At 41.1% G+C, this 17319-nt stretch overlaps 1 long non-coding RNA gene across 11 annotated transcripts in view; it reads right to left on the bottom strand.

The window, feature by feature from the left end:
- LOC140642772 (uncharacterized) overlaps nt 1–17319 on the bottom strand; it is an 80000-nt gene that overhangs the window by 28721 nt on the left and 33960 nt on the right. For 10 of the 11 annotated variants that reach the window (XR_012039177.1, XR_012039169.1, XR_012039171.1 and 7 more), the window contains one exon: nt 323–594. This is a non-coding gene — a long non-coding RNA (uncharacterized lncRNA). Of the gene's footprint in view, nt 1–322; nt 595–14222; nt 14368–17319 lie in introns of all 11 variants that reach the window. The other variant, XR_012039172.1, reaches the window with a different exon arrangement.

Raw genomic sequence — 17319 nt, 5'->3', positions numbered from 1 at the left:
TGCCTGTGTCTCTGCCTTTCTCTCTCTCTGTCTCATGAATAAATAAAATCTTAAAAAAAAAAAATACAAGAAGCTGATTTCAATGTTTCTATGCATTGTTTTTATGCAATTACCATAAAAAGTTGGGAAGAGCTAAAAGGAGCCACAAGTCTCCAGTTGAGCTGTTTATAACATTAACCTGGCAAATGGACAGAGCAGTGTTCTGGTGCTTTCATTTACTTAGCTTGCTGAAATCCTCAAAAAACAGCCCCAACCAACCAATGAGAAGACTGCAGCTCAAGTGACAACTTGCTCAAGATCACACAGCCAGGAAATGGCTTACCAGAATGTCAAAAGTCTGTAGGGCTCCAAAGCCTTTCTTCTCCATACCCTTCATCTCCCTTACTGTAGAGCATCCTTAGTGATGGCAGCAAACTAATACATATGACACAGGGGCCCTGCTCCAAGCAAATGCAACACACAGTTAAAAACTGAAAGGGGAGAAAGAAACCAAGGAATCCTGAAGAGAAGTTTCCCAGTCTTCTTTTACAAACAAAGGAAGCTGGTCTTCAGAAGGATGGCTTCCTGGAATGTTATGTTCATGATGAAGTCACCCTGTTGAAAGAGCATATAGACCAGCATCAAAAAGAACAAAATGTTAATAGGTTTTTAAAAAGAAGTATAAAACTTGTATACTGAAAACTAAGAACACTGAAATTAAAGACCTAAATAAATGAAAAGACATTGTTCACAGATCAGAAGATTGTGAACAGACCTCACTAATGTTAGGGAAGGGGTACTCTCCAAAATCCATCTAGAGATCCAAAATCCATCCCTTACCAAAATATCTGCTGGATTTTTGCTTTTTTCTTTCTTTTTTATTTTTGGCAGAATTTTACATGCTCGTCCTAAAATGTATATGGAAATGCAAAGGAGGGATCCCTGGGTGGCGCAGCGGTTTAGCGCCTGCCTTTGGCCCAGGGCGTGATCCTGGAGACCCGGGATCGAATCCCAAATCGGGCTCCCGGTGCATGGAGCCTGCTTCTCCCTCTGCCTGTGTCTCTGCCTCTGTGTGTGTGTGTGTGTGTGTGTGTGTGTGTGTGTGTGACTATCATAAATAAAATTAAAAAAAGAAAAAGAAAAGAAATGCAAAGGAGCCAAATAGCCAAAACAATCTCGAAAAAGAAGTATAAATTTGGAGGATTCATACTTCCAAATTTCAAAACTTAAACTGCAAATCTAAAATAATCAAGACAATAGTAGCAGCATAAGGACAGACATTTAGATCAATGGAACAGAGTCCAGAAATAAAGCCATATATATATTTTTTAAAGCCATATATTTATGGTCAATTGATTTTTGACAAAGATGCCAAGAGAAGTCAACGCAGAAGGAATATTCTTCAACAGATGGTGCTGGAACAACTGGATATCCACATACGAAAGAAAGAAGTCGGACCTCTACCTCTCACCAAGTAAAAAAACTAACTCAAAATAGATGGCAGACCAAAATGTAAGAGCTAAAACTACAAAAGTCATAGAAGAAAACACAGGTGGAGGTCTTCATGACCTTGGACTAGGCCATGATTCCATAGCTAGGACATCTAAAGCACAAGCAACCGGGAAAAACAAAACAAAACAAAACAAAACTGGACTTGAACAGAATTTAAAACGCTCGTGCATCCAAGGATATTATCAGGAAAGTGAAAAGACACCCCCCATCCGCCCCCAACAGAATGGGTAATATATTGGTGACTCGTATCTGGTAGGAGTCTGTGTATCCAGACTATTCAGAAACTGACGACAACAACAAGAAGACAAATAACCCAATGAAGAATTGGACAACAGATGTGAGTTGACATTTTTCCCCAAAGAGGGGACACAAATGGCCTGTAAGGACGTGGAAATGAAACCGCTCTAGAAAAGTATGGATGCATGGAGATGAAGACGAACACACTAATGCTTCAGCAAGGCTCGACTTCGAACTCCATGAGTTTTTCTCTTCATTCTTGAAACCTCCTCCTCCCCGGCGCTTGTTTTTCTGTAGAATCCTTTGTCCCAGGAGCTCCTCCTTATCAATGTGGGCATCTTGCTGATCTCAATGTATACTTAGTAACAAGACTCAGATGGCTGTTGCCAGGGTTGGTCAGGAGACCACCTGGAAGACATGACGAACGTGGCTGGCAGCACATACCAGATTCCTATCAAAACCGCCCTGATCCTGTATTTTCCTAAAAAACCCTTCAGCCTTTAACCCCTGGGGCGGCTCTGCAGTTTTGCTTTGCTTTTTTTTTTTTTTTTTAAGTAGATTCCACATCCAATGTGGGGCCTGAGCTCACGACCATGAGGTTAAGAGTTGCACGCTCTACTGACTGAGCCAGCCAGGTGTCCCCTGGTCTGCAGTTATGAAGACCAAGACCCTAGCCCATGCAGCCTCCTGTGCCAGGTGAAGTAATAAAATTATCGCTCCTCTTTATCACCAGACAGTCTTTGTGTTCTATTTCAGCTCCAGAGCACAGAGGTTGGTTAACCACAATGAAAAGATGCTCAACATCATTAGTAATTAGGGAAATGCAAATCAAAACTATGATGGGATGCCACTTCGCACCCACTAGGATGGCTAGTATCAAAGATCCAGGCTGGGATCCCTGGGTGGCGCAGCGGTTTGGCGCCTGCCTTTGGCCCAGGGCGCGATCCCGGAGACCCAGGATCGAATCCCACATCGGGCTCCCGGTGCATGGAGCCTGCTTCTCCCTCTGCCTATGTCTCTGCCTCTCTCTCTCTCTCTCTCTCTGTATGACTACCATTAAAAAAAAAAAAAAAAAAATCCAGGCTGGTGAGGATGTGGAGAAAGTGGAAGCTCACACACTGCCGGGGGCACGTAAGATGGTACAGCTACTTTGGAAGATTGTAGCAGTTCCTCTAAAAAGTTAAATGTCCAGGGGCACCTGAGCGGCTCGGTGGGTTAAGCATCTGACTCATGGTTTCAGCACAGGTCATGATCTCAGGGTGGTGAGATCGAGCCAGTTTGGCTCTGTGCTGGGTGTGGAGTCTCCTTAAGATGCCCTCTCTCCAGGGCACCTGGGTGGCTGAGTCAGTTACACACCTGCCTTTGGCTCAGATCATGATCCCGAGGTCCTGGGATCGAGTCCAGCATCGGGCTCCCTGCTCAGCTCACTGGGGAAGCCTACCTCTCCTTCTACTCCCACTCATGTTCTGTCAAATAAATAAATAAAATCTTTTTTTTAAGATTTATTTATTTATTTATGATAGACAGAGAGAGAGAGAGAGAGAGAGAGAGGCAGAGACACAGGAGGAGGGAGAAGCAGGCTCCCCTGACGTGGGACTCGATCCCGGGACTCCAGGATCGCGCCCTGGACCAAAGGCAGGTGCTAAACCACTGAGCCATCCAGGGATCCCCTAAATAAAATCTTAAAAAAAAAATTCTCTCTCTCTCCCTCTCCCTCTGCTCTTCTCCCCACAAAAATGTAAAAAGTTAAATGTTTGTATTTGCAAGAATGATTTGTACACTGCAGAAAATTTATCTCAGTAAATATTTTGTCCATAACATAAAAAGTAGTTACACATAGAGTGGCCATATGACCTCGCAATCCCTCTTCTTGTTATAGACCCAAGAAAACTGAAAACTTATGTTCACACAAAAATTTGTACACAAACATCCATGGCCTCATTATTCATAAGAGCTGAAATAATAAGCAATTCAAATGTCCATGAACAGATAAATGGATACCCATCCAATGGAATATTATTCAACCATTGAAAGGAATGAAGTAGTGATTTAAGCAACAACCCGATGAACTTTGAGAACACTTGATGCTCGGTGAAAGAAACCAAACACAAAAGACCACATACATATGAATATAGTTCTATTTATATGAAATGTCTCAAACAGACAAATCCACAGAGGCAGGAAGTAGATCAGTGGTTGCCAGGGGCTGGGGGTGGGGGAAATGAAGAGCTGTTAAGTATGGGGTTTCTTTATGGGGTGGTGAGAATGTTCTGGAATCGACAGTGGTGAGGTTGCACAGCCCTGGATATACTCAAAACCCCTGAATTGTAAGCTTTAAAATAGTCAATTTTTAAAAAAGATTTATTTATTTGTTTATGATAGACACAGACAGAGAGAGAGAGGCAGAGACACAGGAGGAGGGAGAAGCAGGCTCCATGCCGGGAGCCCAACGCGGGACCCGATCCCGGGACTCCAGGATCGCGCCCTGGGCCAAAGGCAGGCGCTAAACCTCTGAGCCACCCAGGGATCCCCCTAAAATAGTCAATTTTATGGGATGTGAGTTATATCTCAAACACAAAGGAGGCCACAGGCCAGCGGGAGGGCCAGCTGGGGCACTGCTGGATTTGGAGCCACCTCCCAAGAACCCCACCTGAAGTTCCGGGGTGTTTCGTGGGCGGACGGGAAGCCTGAGCAGGGAGCCCCACTCAACCCTGGGCAGGATCCCTGGACCCTGAAATCATGACCTGAGCTGAAGGCAGACACTTCACCGGCTGAGCCACCCAGGTGCCCCAAGCCTGACATTTTTGAGAGGGAAGTTGATCATCCTTCTTCTCGGTTATATAGAAATTAACCCCAAAGTGAGAATAAGCAGCAGTTAACACCTCCCAACCTACGTTCAGTCATTTCCCATTATGAAGGTCTAGTGTGTATGATAAGCTCTGGAGACAGGAGAAGGAAGAGCCAAAACAAAACCAAAACCAAAATGAAGTGCTGTTCAAAGTAAACTATAAAATCAAAAGATTTGGGAAGCCACCTAAGTGCCCACAGAAGTGCATGTGTGAAGAAATCATGGTACACATACTCCTACGATGGGCTGGTATTCAGCCCTGAGAAAGAAGGAAATCCTGCCACTTGTGCCAACATCAGTGGACCTCGAGGGCATCATGCTCAGTGAGATAAGTCAGACAAAGACTAATAATATAAGATCTCAGTTATATGTGGAATCTAAAAAAGCCACACTTGTAAAAACAGAGAGTTAGAATAGTGATCACCGGAAGCTCAGGGGTCAGGACGCCTGGGTGGCTCAGGGGTTGGCTTTGGCTCAGGGCGTGATCCTGGGGTCCGGGATTGAATCCCAAGTCAGGCTCCCTGCATGGAGCCTGCTTCTCCCTCTGCCTGTGTCTCTGCCTCTCTCTCTGTGTATCTGTCATGAATAAAATAAATTAAAAATCTTAATAAAAAAAAAAAAAAAAAACAGAAGAAAGACCAAGACCTAACTATCTACTCTCTGTAAGAAATCCACTTTCAATGTAAAGACACAGAGAGATTAAAAAGGATGGAAAAAGAGACACATGCAGATGTTAAAGAAAACTGGAATGGCAATATTAATATCAGAAGAGGTACACTTCAGGGATGCCTGGGTGGCTCAGTGGTTGAGTGTCTGCCTTTAGCTGAGGCTGTGATCCCAGGGTCTGGGATCAAGTCCCGCATCGGGTTCCCTGCAGGGAGCTTGCTTCTCCCTCTGCCTGTGTCTCTGCCTCTCTCTGTGTCTCTCATGAATAAATAAATAAAATCTTTAAAAAAAGAAGAGGAAAGAAAAAAAAGAAGAGAAAGAAGAATAAGTAGACTTTAGAACAAGGAACATCACCAGGGACGAAGAGGGTTATCTCCTCATGGTAAAGGTGTCATTTGGTCAAAGATGTCACAATCTTTCTTTTTTTTTTTTAATTAATTAATTAATTTATTTATGATAGAGAGAGAGGCAGAGACACAGGTAGAGGGAGAAGCAGGCTCCATGCACCGGGAGCCCGACGTGGGATTCGATCCCGGGTCTCCAGGATCACGCCCTGGGCCAAAGGCAGGCACCAAACTGCTGCGCCACCAAGGGATCCCAAGATGTCACAATCTTAATTCATATGCCAATGTATCTGACAAATGATATAAAATGGAAATATCTCTTGAAACACAAAAATTAACAAAGTTAACATGAAAACTAAAAAATCTAAATAGCTTTAAATCTATTTAAGAAATTCAATTCAAAAAAAAAAAAAAAGAAATTCAATTCATGGGCAGCCCGGGTGGCTCAGCGGTTTAGTGCCGCCTACAGCCCAGGGCGTGATCCTGGAGACCCTGGATCGAGTCCCACGTCAGGCTCTCTGCATGGAGCCTGCTTCTCCCTCTGCCTGTGTCTCTGCCTCTCCTCTCTCTCTCTCTCTCATAAATAAACAAAATATTTAAAAAAAATAAAAATAAAAAAAATAAAAATTCAATTCATAATTCATCCCATCGGAATGTCTGGGTGGCTCAGCGGTTGAGCATCTGCCTTTGGCTCAGGTCGTGATCCTGGGGTCCTGGGATCAAGTCCTGCATTGGGCTCCCCACAGGGAGCTGCTCCTCCCTCTGCCTATATCTCTGCGTCTGTGTCTTTCATGAATAAATAAAATCAATCAATCAATCAATCAATCAATCAATAAAACCTTCCCAAAAACAAAACTCCAGGCCAAGATTATTTCACTGATGAATTCTATCAAACATATATGGAAGAAACAAATCTTTTTTTTTTTTTTTTTCCAGAAAATAAAACACTTCCAGGGGCACCTAGATGGCTCAGTCAGTTAAGCATCTGCCTTTGGCTCAGGTTATGATCCCAGGGTCCTGGGATCGAGCCCCACATCAGGGTCCCTGCTCAGCAGTGAGTCTGCTTCTCCTTCTCCCTCCTTCCCTCCCCCTGCTTGTGTTTCTCTCACTCTCACATAAATAAAATCTTAAAAGAAAAGAAAATAGAACACTTTTCAACTCATTTTTATGAAATCAACATTACCTTGTACCAAAAAATTTTTAAATTATAAGAAAACTAAAGGCCAGTAGTTTTCATTATAACATAGATGTAAAAATCCTAAGCATCTCCCTCTTCCACAAAAAAAAAAAAAAAAAAAAAAATAGCAATTACATTATGCATGTAATATAATGAGAGCAAAGGCTTTCTCCCTAAGCTCAGGAATGAGGCAAGAATCCCCATTCTTGGGCAGCCCGGGGGGCTCAGCGGTTTACCGCTGCCTTCAGCCTAGGCTCTGATCCTGGAAACCTGGGATCAACTCCCACATTGCGCTCCCTGCATGGAGCCTGCTTCTCCCTCTGCCTGTGTCTGTACCTCTCTGTCTCTCTGTTTCTCATGAATAAATAAATAAATCTTAAAAAAAAAAAAGATTCCCCATTCTTACTAATTCTTCTCAACATTATACTGGATGTTTTAGACAGCAATATAAAGCAAAAAAATAAATCAGCACTTAGCAAGAAAGAAGTAAACTGTGTTATTCTCGATGTCATGATTGTATAAATAGAAAACCCATAAGGAACCTACAAAAAAGCTATTCAAACTAATAATTTAATTTAGCAAGGGAAGAGAATACAAGGAAAGTTCACAAAGATCACTTGCATTTCTATGTACCAGCAATTAACAGTTAGAAAATGAAATTTTTAGGGGGCACCTGGGTGGCTCAGTCTGTTAAGCATCTGACTCAGGCTCAGGTCATGGTCTCCGGGTCCTGGGGAATCTTCTGTGCCTCTCCCTCTGCCCTTCCCCCATTTGTGTTCACTCTTGTGTGCTCTCAAATAAATAAAATCTTTTTTAAAAATGAAACTTATGGGCAGCCCGGGTGGCTCAGCAGTTTAGCGCCACCTTCAGCCCAGGGCCTGATCCTGGAGAACTGGGATCAAGTCCCAGGTCGGGCTCCCTGCATGGAGCCTGCTTCTCCCTCTGCCTGTGTCTCTGTCTCTGCCCCTCTCTCTCTCTGTCTCTCTGTCTCTCTCTCTGTGTTTCTCATGAATAAATAAAATATTTAAAAATAAATAAATAAATAAATAAATAAATAAATAAATAAATAAATAAATAAAAAAAATGAAATTTATATATTCTAAATCTTTTCTCAGATGTGTGGTTCCTAACCACACATATTTTCTAACAGTTTATAGTTTGTTTTGCCATCCTCCTAAAAGGGTGTTTTGGGGCAAAAAGTTATACATTTGATGGAAGTCCAATAATAAATTATTTTCCCTTTATGGATCAGGCTTTTGGCACCATGTCTAAGAACTCTTAGGTCCTGGAGGTTGTCTCCTACATTATCATCATCTCAAATTGTATCGTTTTATGCTTCACATGTAAATCTATGATCCATTTTGAGTTTATTTTTGTACAGAGGGGTTTAGCTGGAGGCTTGTTTTGTTGTTGTTTTTGCTTACAGACACCCAGTTGCTCTAGCACCCTTGGTTAAAAAGGCTCTCCTTTCTCCCCTGAATTGCTTGTGCATCTTTGTCAAAAACAAAACAAACAAAAGTTGGCTATACTTGTGTAGGGCTATTTCTGGGTTCTCTATGCTGTTCCATGGATCTGTGTGCCCGTTCCTCTGCCAATACCACCATAGTGCGGATCGATGTAGCCAGAAGTCTAAAATCAAGCAGAGTGATTCTTCCCACATTATTCTTTTTCAGAATTGTCTTAGCTATTTTATTTTTTTAAAGATTTTTTTTATTTATTTATTCATGACAGAGAGAGAGAGAGACAGAGACACAGGCAGAGGGAGGAGCAGGCTCCATGCAGGAAGTCTGACATGGGACTCGATCCTGGGACTCCAGGATCACACCCTGGGCCGAAGGCAGGCGCTTAAACCGCTGAGCCACCCAGGCTGCCCCTGTCTTAGCTATTTTAATGCCTTTGCTCTTCCATATAAATTTTAGAATAATATTGTCTATATTTATAAAAAAAAATCTCACCTGGTTTTGATAGGAAATGTGCTACACTTGTATATCAATTGGGAGAGAACTGACATCCTTACCACATGGCATCTTCTTGTCCAGGAACACAGAATATCTCTATATTTACATCTCTTTAACTAATTTCATCACTGTTTTGTAGTTTTCAGCATACAAGTCCCATGAGTGTTCTGCTACATTTACACCTAAGTATTTCTTTTCTTTCTTCTTCTTTTTTGCTGATGATGAATGCTATTTTACTTTTAATTTTTTTTTAAGATTTTATTTTTAAGTAATCTCTATACCCAACATGGGCCTGGAACTCACAGCCCCGAGATCAAGGGTCCCATGCCCACCTTGATTTTCACTTCTTTTTTTTTTTTAAAGTTGTTGGTTTGGAGTAAATAATCTTTTTTTTAAGATAATTTATTTATTTATTCGTTTATTTATTCATGAGAGACAGAGAGAGGCAGTGACACAGGCAGAGGGAGAAGCAGGCTCCATGCAGGGAGCCCGACGTGGGACTCCATCCTGGGTTCCCAGGATCACGCCCTGGGCTGAAGGCGATGCTAAACTGCTGAGCCACCCAGGTTGCCCTGATTTTCACTTTTTAAGGTTTTTTTTAAATTATTATTTGAATCTCAATGATATATAGAAATACAATTGACTTTTGATTTTTTTTTTTTTTTTTTTTTTTTTTTTGGTACTGAACTCATTTACTAGTTCCACTGAGTTTTGTTGCTGTTGATTACATGGGATTTTCTTCATGGACAATTATGTCATCTGCATAAAGGAATGTCTTATTTATTCTTCCTTCCTGATCCATATCCCTTTTATTTCCATCTCTTGCCTCACTGCACTGGCAAGAATTGCCAGGACCATATTGACTAGCAGTGGTGAGAGTGGACATCCTTGCCTTGTTTCTATTCTTAGAGGAAAAGTATTCAGTATTTCACCATTAAATATGATGTCTGTTGCAGGTTTTCTGCAGGTGTTCTTTATCAAGTTGGAGAAGACCCCTCTATTTCCAGTCTCCTTTTTTTTAAAGATTTTATTTATTTATTCATGAGACAGAGAGAGAGAGAGAGAGACAGGCAGAGGGAAAAGCAGGCTCCCCGCAGGCAGCCTGACGTGGGACTCGATCCCAGGACTCCAGGATCACACCCCAGGCTGCAGGCGGTGCTAAACTGCTGTGCCACCGGGGCTGCCCAGTCTCCTGACTTTTTATCAGAATTGGTGTTAAATTCCTGCCAATGCTCTTTCTGTATCAATTGATACAATCATATAAATCTTTCTCTTTCACCTATTACTACGATGGATTACATTGATTCATTTTCGAATAGTGAACAGTGTATCTATGGAATAAAATTCACTTGGGTCATGATGTGTAACTCTTCTTATACATTGCTGAATTCTACATGCTAATATTTTGTCAAGAATTCTGGAATTGGGATGCCTGGGTGGCTCAGCGGTTTAGCGCCTGCCTTCGTCCCAGGGCATGATCCTGGAGTCCCAGGATCGAGTCCCACATCAGGCTTCCTTGCATGGAGCCTGCTTCTTCTCCCTCTGCCTGTGTCTCTGCCTCTCTCTCTCTCTTTCTGTGTCTCTCATGAATAAATAAAATCTTAAAAAAAAAAAAAGAATTTTGGAATCTGGGGGTACCTGAGTTGCTCAGTGTTTGAGCATCTGCCTTTGGCTCAGGTCATGATCCTGGGGTCCTGGGATCAAGTCTCGCATCAGGCTCTCCACAGAGAGCCTGCTTCTCCCTCTGCCTATGTCTCTGCTTCTCTCTGTGTGACTCTCGTGAATAAATAAATAAAATCTTAAAGAAAAAAAAAAGAATTTTGGAATCTGGGACACCTGGGTGGCTCAGTTGGTTGTGCAACTAACTCATGATTTTGGCTTGGATCATGATCTCAGAGTTGTAAAATCGAGCCCTTGTGAGGGGCTCTGTGCTCAGTGGGGAATCTGCTTAAGATTCTCTTTTTCTCTCTCCCCCCTCTCCTAAAAAAAAACAAAAAGAATTTTTTGAATCTACATTCATGAGAGATGTTAGTGTACAATTTTCTTTTTTCCTTTTTTTTCTTTTACTCCCTTTGGTTTTAGCATCAGGATAATACTGGCTTCACAGAATGAGCTGGGAAATAGCTCTCCTCTTCTACTTTCTGAAGGAGATTGTGTAGAACTGGTATTAATTCTTTAAATGTTTTTTAGAAGTCTCCAATGAGGAATGCCTGGGTGGCTCAGCCGGTTAAGTGTCTGCCTTTGGCTCAGGTCAAGGTCTCAGGGTCTTGAGACTAAGCCTCACATCAGGATCCCTGCTCAGTGGGCAGTCTGTTTCTCCTTCTCCCTCTGCCTGCTGTGAGCACTCTCTCTGTGTCTGTCTCTCTCCTTCTGTCAAATAAATAGATAAAATCTTAAAAAAAAAAAAAAAAAAAGAACTCTCCAATGGAACCATCTGGATCTAGAGACTTCTCAGGGGATTTTATGAATTCAATTTCCTTAATAGTTACAGGATTGTTCAGATTATCTCTTTAATATTTGATGATATGAGGTAGTTTATACTTTTTAAAGAACTGGTCCATTTCACCTAAGTTGTCAAATCTGTGTGTATAGAGTTGTCTGTGGTATTCTCTCACTATCCTTTAATGTCTGCAGAATCTGTAGTGATATCCCCTATTTCATTACTGATCTTAATAACGTGGTTTGTCAATTTTGTTGATCTATTAAAAGAATGAAGTTTTTGTTTGATTTTTTTCTATTTTCAATCTCATTGACTTCTTTTTTTAACACTAATTTTTATTTTTTTAAGGTTTTGCTTATTTATTTGACAGAGAGAGAGAGAGAGAGAGGAATCAGGGAGGAGAGAGGGACAAGCAGATTCTACACCGATCACAGAGCCTGATGCAGGGCTCAGTCTTAGAACCCTGAGACCAAAAAAAAAAAAAAAACCCTGAGATGAGACCATGACCTGAGCTGAAATCAGTAGTCAGGTGCTTGACCAACTGAGCCACCTAGGTGCTGCACTGATTTTTGTTTTTCAACAGGCTCCATACCCAACATGGTGCTTTGTGAACTCATGACCCTCAGATTGAGTCATATGTTCTACTAGGCCAACCAGGCAACCAAGCTCATTGATTTCTATCTTTATTATTTCCTTCTTTCTAATTGCTGTGGGTTTTTAAAAATACATTTCTTCTTTTCCAATATAAACAGTAAGTGCTATAAATTCCCTCCCTATTCTGCTTTATTTTTTTTAAGATTTTATTTATTTATTTATGAGAGACAGAGAGAGAGAGAGAGAGAGGCAGAGACACCGGCAGAGGGAGAAGCAGGCTCCATGCAGGGAGCCCGACGTGGGACTCAATCCCAAGTCTCCAGGATCATGCCCTGGGCCAAAGGCAGGCGCTGAACCGCTGAGCCATCCGGGCTGCCCCTCTCTGCTTTTTCATTTCTGTTTTCCTTTTCCAGCCTTATTGTGAATTACCTTAATATTTGAAGAATTCCATTTGAATTTATCTATAGTGTTTTTTAGTGCATTGCTTTGTATAGCATTTTAGTGTTTAGCTGTTTCATTATATATACATAACCTATAACCTATAAAATCTCCTGGTGTTGACATTTTACCAGTTTGAATAAAGTACCAAAACCTTACCTCCATTCACACCCCTCTTTCCTGCCTCATTCTAGTATGTTTCTCTACAAACATTGAGAACCACATTAGGTAAGTTTGTACTTCAACTGTCAAATATAACTTAGAAAACTCAAAAAGAGAAGTCTATGTATTGACCCATATTTTCACTCTTACAGTGTTATTTTTTCCTTTCTGATGTTGTAAGATTCCATTTCTTTTGTTATTTCCTTCCTGTTTGGACAATTTTTTTAGTCATTCTTTTAGGGTGGGTCTTCTGGAGACAAATTCTCTTAGTCTTCCTCTATCTCCAAATGTCTTGATTTCTTTTTCATTCCTATCTTGCCAGGCTGCCCTTTTCCTGGGCCTTTGGTTTGAGATTTCTTTTTGTTTGTGCCTGTTGGCAGTTCCAGGTTCCAGGCTTCTTCAGATCCAGTCTGGGAAGCATGAGGCAAAAAGAAACCCAGGAACTTGCCATCATATCATTCCCGGTGTCCAAACCTCCTATCTGGCCTGCCTCCTTCACTCCACCTTCCAAAATCTTCTTGTTTGTTCAATATATAATCTCAATATATATATAGTGTCCAGGGCTTTTACTTGTACTTATCAAGAGAAATAGGAAAAATACGTCTACTCTATCTTCCCAGAATCAGAAGCCCAGGGAATTATTTTTTAATAGTACTATCTATAACAGCATTAAAATACGAAATACTTCAGAATAAATCTAACAAAACATGTGAAATGCCTTACAATGAAAAGTACTAAATACCAGGTAAAGAAATTTAAAAAGCTTAAGTAGGGGCACCTGGGCTCAGGTAGTTAAGCATCAGACTCTTGATTTCGGCTTGGGTCATGATGTCTGGGTTGTAAGATGGAGCCCCTGTGCGGGCTCCTCACTCAGCAGGGAGTCTGCTAGAGATTTTCTTTTCCTCTCCCCTCCCTCCACTCTCTCTAAAATAAATAAATAAATCTTTTAAACAATAAGTAATCTTGGGACGCCTCGGTGGCTCAGTGGTTGAGCGTCTGCCTTCGGCTCAGGTTGTGATCCTGGGGTCCTGGGATCAAGTCCTACATCAGGTTCCCTGCATGGAGCCTGCTTCTCCCTCTGCCTGTGTCTATGCCTCTGTGTGTGTGTGTATGTGTCTCTCATGAATAAATAAATAAAATCTTAAAAAAAAAAAAAAAGTAAATCTTTAGGAGCACCTGGGTGGTTCATTCGGTAAAACATCCAACCCTTGGTTTTGGCTCAGGTCATGATCTTGCGGGCATGGGTTAAGCCCTGCGTTGGGCACTCCGTTCAGTGTGGAGTCTGCTTCAGCTTCTCTCTCCCACTCACTCTCTCTCTCAAATGAATAAATGAAATCCTTAAAAATAAGCATAAAAAATAAATATTTTTAAAAAATAAAAAATAAAAAGCCTACATGGAGTGACATGCCATGCTCATGAACTGAAAGGTTCAATATTATTAAGATGATATTTTCCCCCACTTGAATTTAGATTCAGTGCAATCACAGTAAAAATTCCAGGGCTGTTTTTTTTTTTTTATAGACAAGTTGATTATAAAATGTATATGGAAACGCAAAGGATCTAATAGTCAAAACAATTTTGAAAAGGAAAAACTAAGTTCAAAGACTTCTACTTGATAAAGACTTATATAAGTCACAATAATCAGAAGAGTAAGATATTATTATAAGCATAAACAGGCAGATTATTGGAACAGAATACAGTCCAAAAAAGAGACCCACTCATTTGTGGACAACCGATGGGCAACAGAAGTACCAGCGTAATTCAACAGTGAAAGGATCATCTTCAGAATAAGTGATAGTGGAACCACCAGTTATAAACAAAACAACAAAAACTTTGATCTATACACCAAGCCATATAAAAATATTACCTCAGTGCCACCTGGGTGGCTCAGACACCTTGAGTGTCTGCCTTCAGCCCAGGGGGTGATCCTGGAGTCCCGGGATCAAGTCCCACATTGGGCTCCCGGCCTGGAGCCTGCTTCTCTCTCTGCCTATGTCTCTGCCTCTCTCTGTCTGTCATGAATAAATAAATAAAAAATTAAAATATATATTACATCAGACTTAAAAGTAAAAGCTACAACTATTGAAACTTCTAGAAGGAAATATAGTAGAAAATCTTTGCAAACCTAGAGAGGCAAAGATTCCTTGGATAGGACATGAAAATCATGAATAATAAAAGAACATTTTGATTAATTTGACTAAAACACAATTTAACACTTCTCTTCAAAAAATACCTTTAAGAAAATGAAACGGCAATCCACAGATGGGGAGATGATGTTCACAACACATATGCTTGATGGGCTTGATAAGACTGGTATGTGGAATAGATAAAGAAGACCTACAGCTTAATAATAAGAAGACAACTAACTCAATTAGAAAGTGGGCAAAAGACTTACTTCAGCTCAGATCACAGTTCCAGGGTCCTGGGATCGAGCCCTGCATCAGGCTCCCTATTCAGGGGGAGTCTGCTTCTCTTTCTCCCTCTGCCTCTGCTTGTTCTCTCTCTCTCTCTCTCTTTCTCTCTCTCTCTCTAAATACAAATAAAATCTTTTGAAAAAGTGGGCAAAAGATTTAAGCAGAAACTTCACACAGTAAGATACATGAATGGCCAATAAACAAATGAAAACTGCTTAACAGCATTAATCTTCAGGGTAATGCAAATTAAAATGACAATAAGATATATATCCACTAAAATGGCTCAAGTTAAAAAGACTGTCTATACCAAGTGTTGGTAAGCCTACCAAGTGTTGGCACAACTAGAATTCTCAATTTCTATTTGTTCTGTTGGAAACTTTGGAAAACAGTTTGATGTTTTTTTATAAAGTTGATCATACCCTTACTGTAAGACCCAGAAACACCATTCCGAGGTACTTACCCTATACATTTGTCTACTGCATATGCACATTCCCAGTAGCTTTATTCACAGCAGCCCCAAACTGAAAATAATCTAAATGCCTGTCACTAGGTGAAGATATCCATACACTGAGTAGTAGTCCAGTGAAAAGAAACAGCCTAATACATGCAAAAAACATGGATAAATCTCAAAAACTTAATGCTGAGTGAGAAAAGCCACATACAAAAGTATACACTGTGTGATTCCATGTACGTGCAATTCTAGTACCAAAAAGCAGAATAGGGGTTTCCTAGAGGCAGGATAGATGACTGCCAAGGATAGGCAGGAACTCTTGGGAATGGTGGAAATGTTCTATTCTTTGTGGTGGTGGTTACTCATTAAACTATACACTTATAATGGATACATTTTATTACATTATATTGAATTAAAGTTGACTTAAAAGACATTTAAAAAAAGACACAATGTTTTTCGTATTTCCTTACATCTTTCTTTTTTTTTTTTGTTAAGACACATTTATTCAGCATCATGATCAGACTATTACATTTAGCAATCAACAGCATGGGTGCAAAAAAAAAATCTACAATAAAACGCTTTGTGGGAGTGCTTTACACTTTCCACAAAACAGAAACTAAAATAACCTGTTATACAATTAGTATAACATTTGTGACAATTAGTCACAAATACAATCCTCGAGTTTTTTGCCCTGTACACAGGAGTATTGTCTAAAACATGTCTTCTTTGTAGCAGCTAGGCCCTGCCACCACTGTGCTTGGCTGAGTTCACAAATCTGTTGTAACCTGTAGCTCCCCTGTCACTTCTCTGGCTCTCCTCTCCTGCTAAGCTTTGTTCCCTGGCAGTAATTAAAACCTTCTGCCACTGCCATAGCTGTTGCTGCTGGAACCGCCATAGCCACCTTGATTTCGTGGTTTGGCAAAGTATTGGCCTCCACCACCATAGGGGTCAGAGCTTCTGCCTCCAAAATCTTCTCCTTTCATGGGTCCAAAATTTGAGGACTGATTGTTGTAATTGCCAAAATCATGCTAGCTTCCGCCACCTCCAGAGTTGCTTCCATCATTACCAAATCCGTTATAGCCATCCCCACTGCCACCGAAGCCACCTCGACTGCTGAAGTTCCCTCCATGACCAAAGTTCTCATTCCCACCAAAACTACCTCCATGACTACCACCAAAGTTTCCAGAAGCACTTTGGCCTCCTTTGGCTGGATGAAGCACTAGCCATCTCTTGCTTCGATAGTGCTTTCCTTACTTCACAGTTGTGGCCATCCACAGTATGGGATTTTTGAATGACAATCTTGTCTACAGAGTTATAGTCATCAAATGTCACAAAAGCAAAACCTCTTTTTGCCACTGCCTCGGTCAGTCATGATCTCAATCACTTCAATTTTCCCATAGTGTTCAAAATCATCTCTTAGACGATGTTCTTCAGTGTCTTCTTTAATGCCACCAACAAAAATCCTTTTCGCAGTTAAGTGGGCACCAGGTCTTTGAGAATCATCTCTTGAGACCGCCATCTTTGGTTCCATAACTCTTCCATCCATCTTGTGTGGCCTTGCATTCATGGCTGCATCCACTTCCTCCACGGTGGCATACGTGACAAACCCAAAGCCTCTGGAGTGCTTGATGCTTGGATCTCTCATTACCATACAGTCCGTAAGCGTTCCCCATTGCTCAAAATGGCTCCTCAGACTTTCATCGGTTGTTTCACATCTTTCTGCCAGATATGATGCTCTTGGCCATTCCTTGCTTCTAAAACACTCTCTTTGACTTCCTTAATACCATCTCTCCCAAGTTTCCTCCTCCTTCTCCAACCACATGCCTTTAACCTTTCCCAGACAGGTTTCATAGTTTTGGCCAATTTCTTAAATATTGGTTTTTCTGGTTTTGTTTTTATTTCTCAGATTTCTGCATGCTCTCTCAACACTTTTCTGGCTGACCTTCCACTTCCAAAGTTTTGCATTCATTCATAACCTCTATTTTCAGCCCAGGCCTCCCCCACTAAGTCTCAGGCCCACACATTCCCCAAAGGCAGGAGAAAGAGCTCCTTCCCAAATATACTAGACATCTCCAGCTCCACATGCCCTATCCTGGGCT

The sequence above is a fragment of the Canis lupus genome, chromosome 11, assembly GCF_048164855.1.
Source record: "Canis lupus baileyi chromosome 11, mCanLup2.hap1, whole genome shotgun sequence".
Classification (NCBI taxonomy): Eukaryota; Metazoa; Chordata; class Mammalia; order Carnivora; family Canidae; genus Canis; species Canis lupus.
This window is presented reverse-complemented; position numbering and strand designations above follow the sequence as displayed.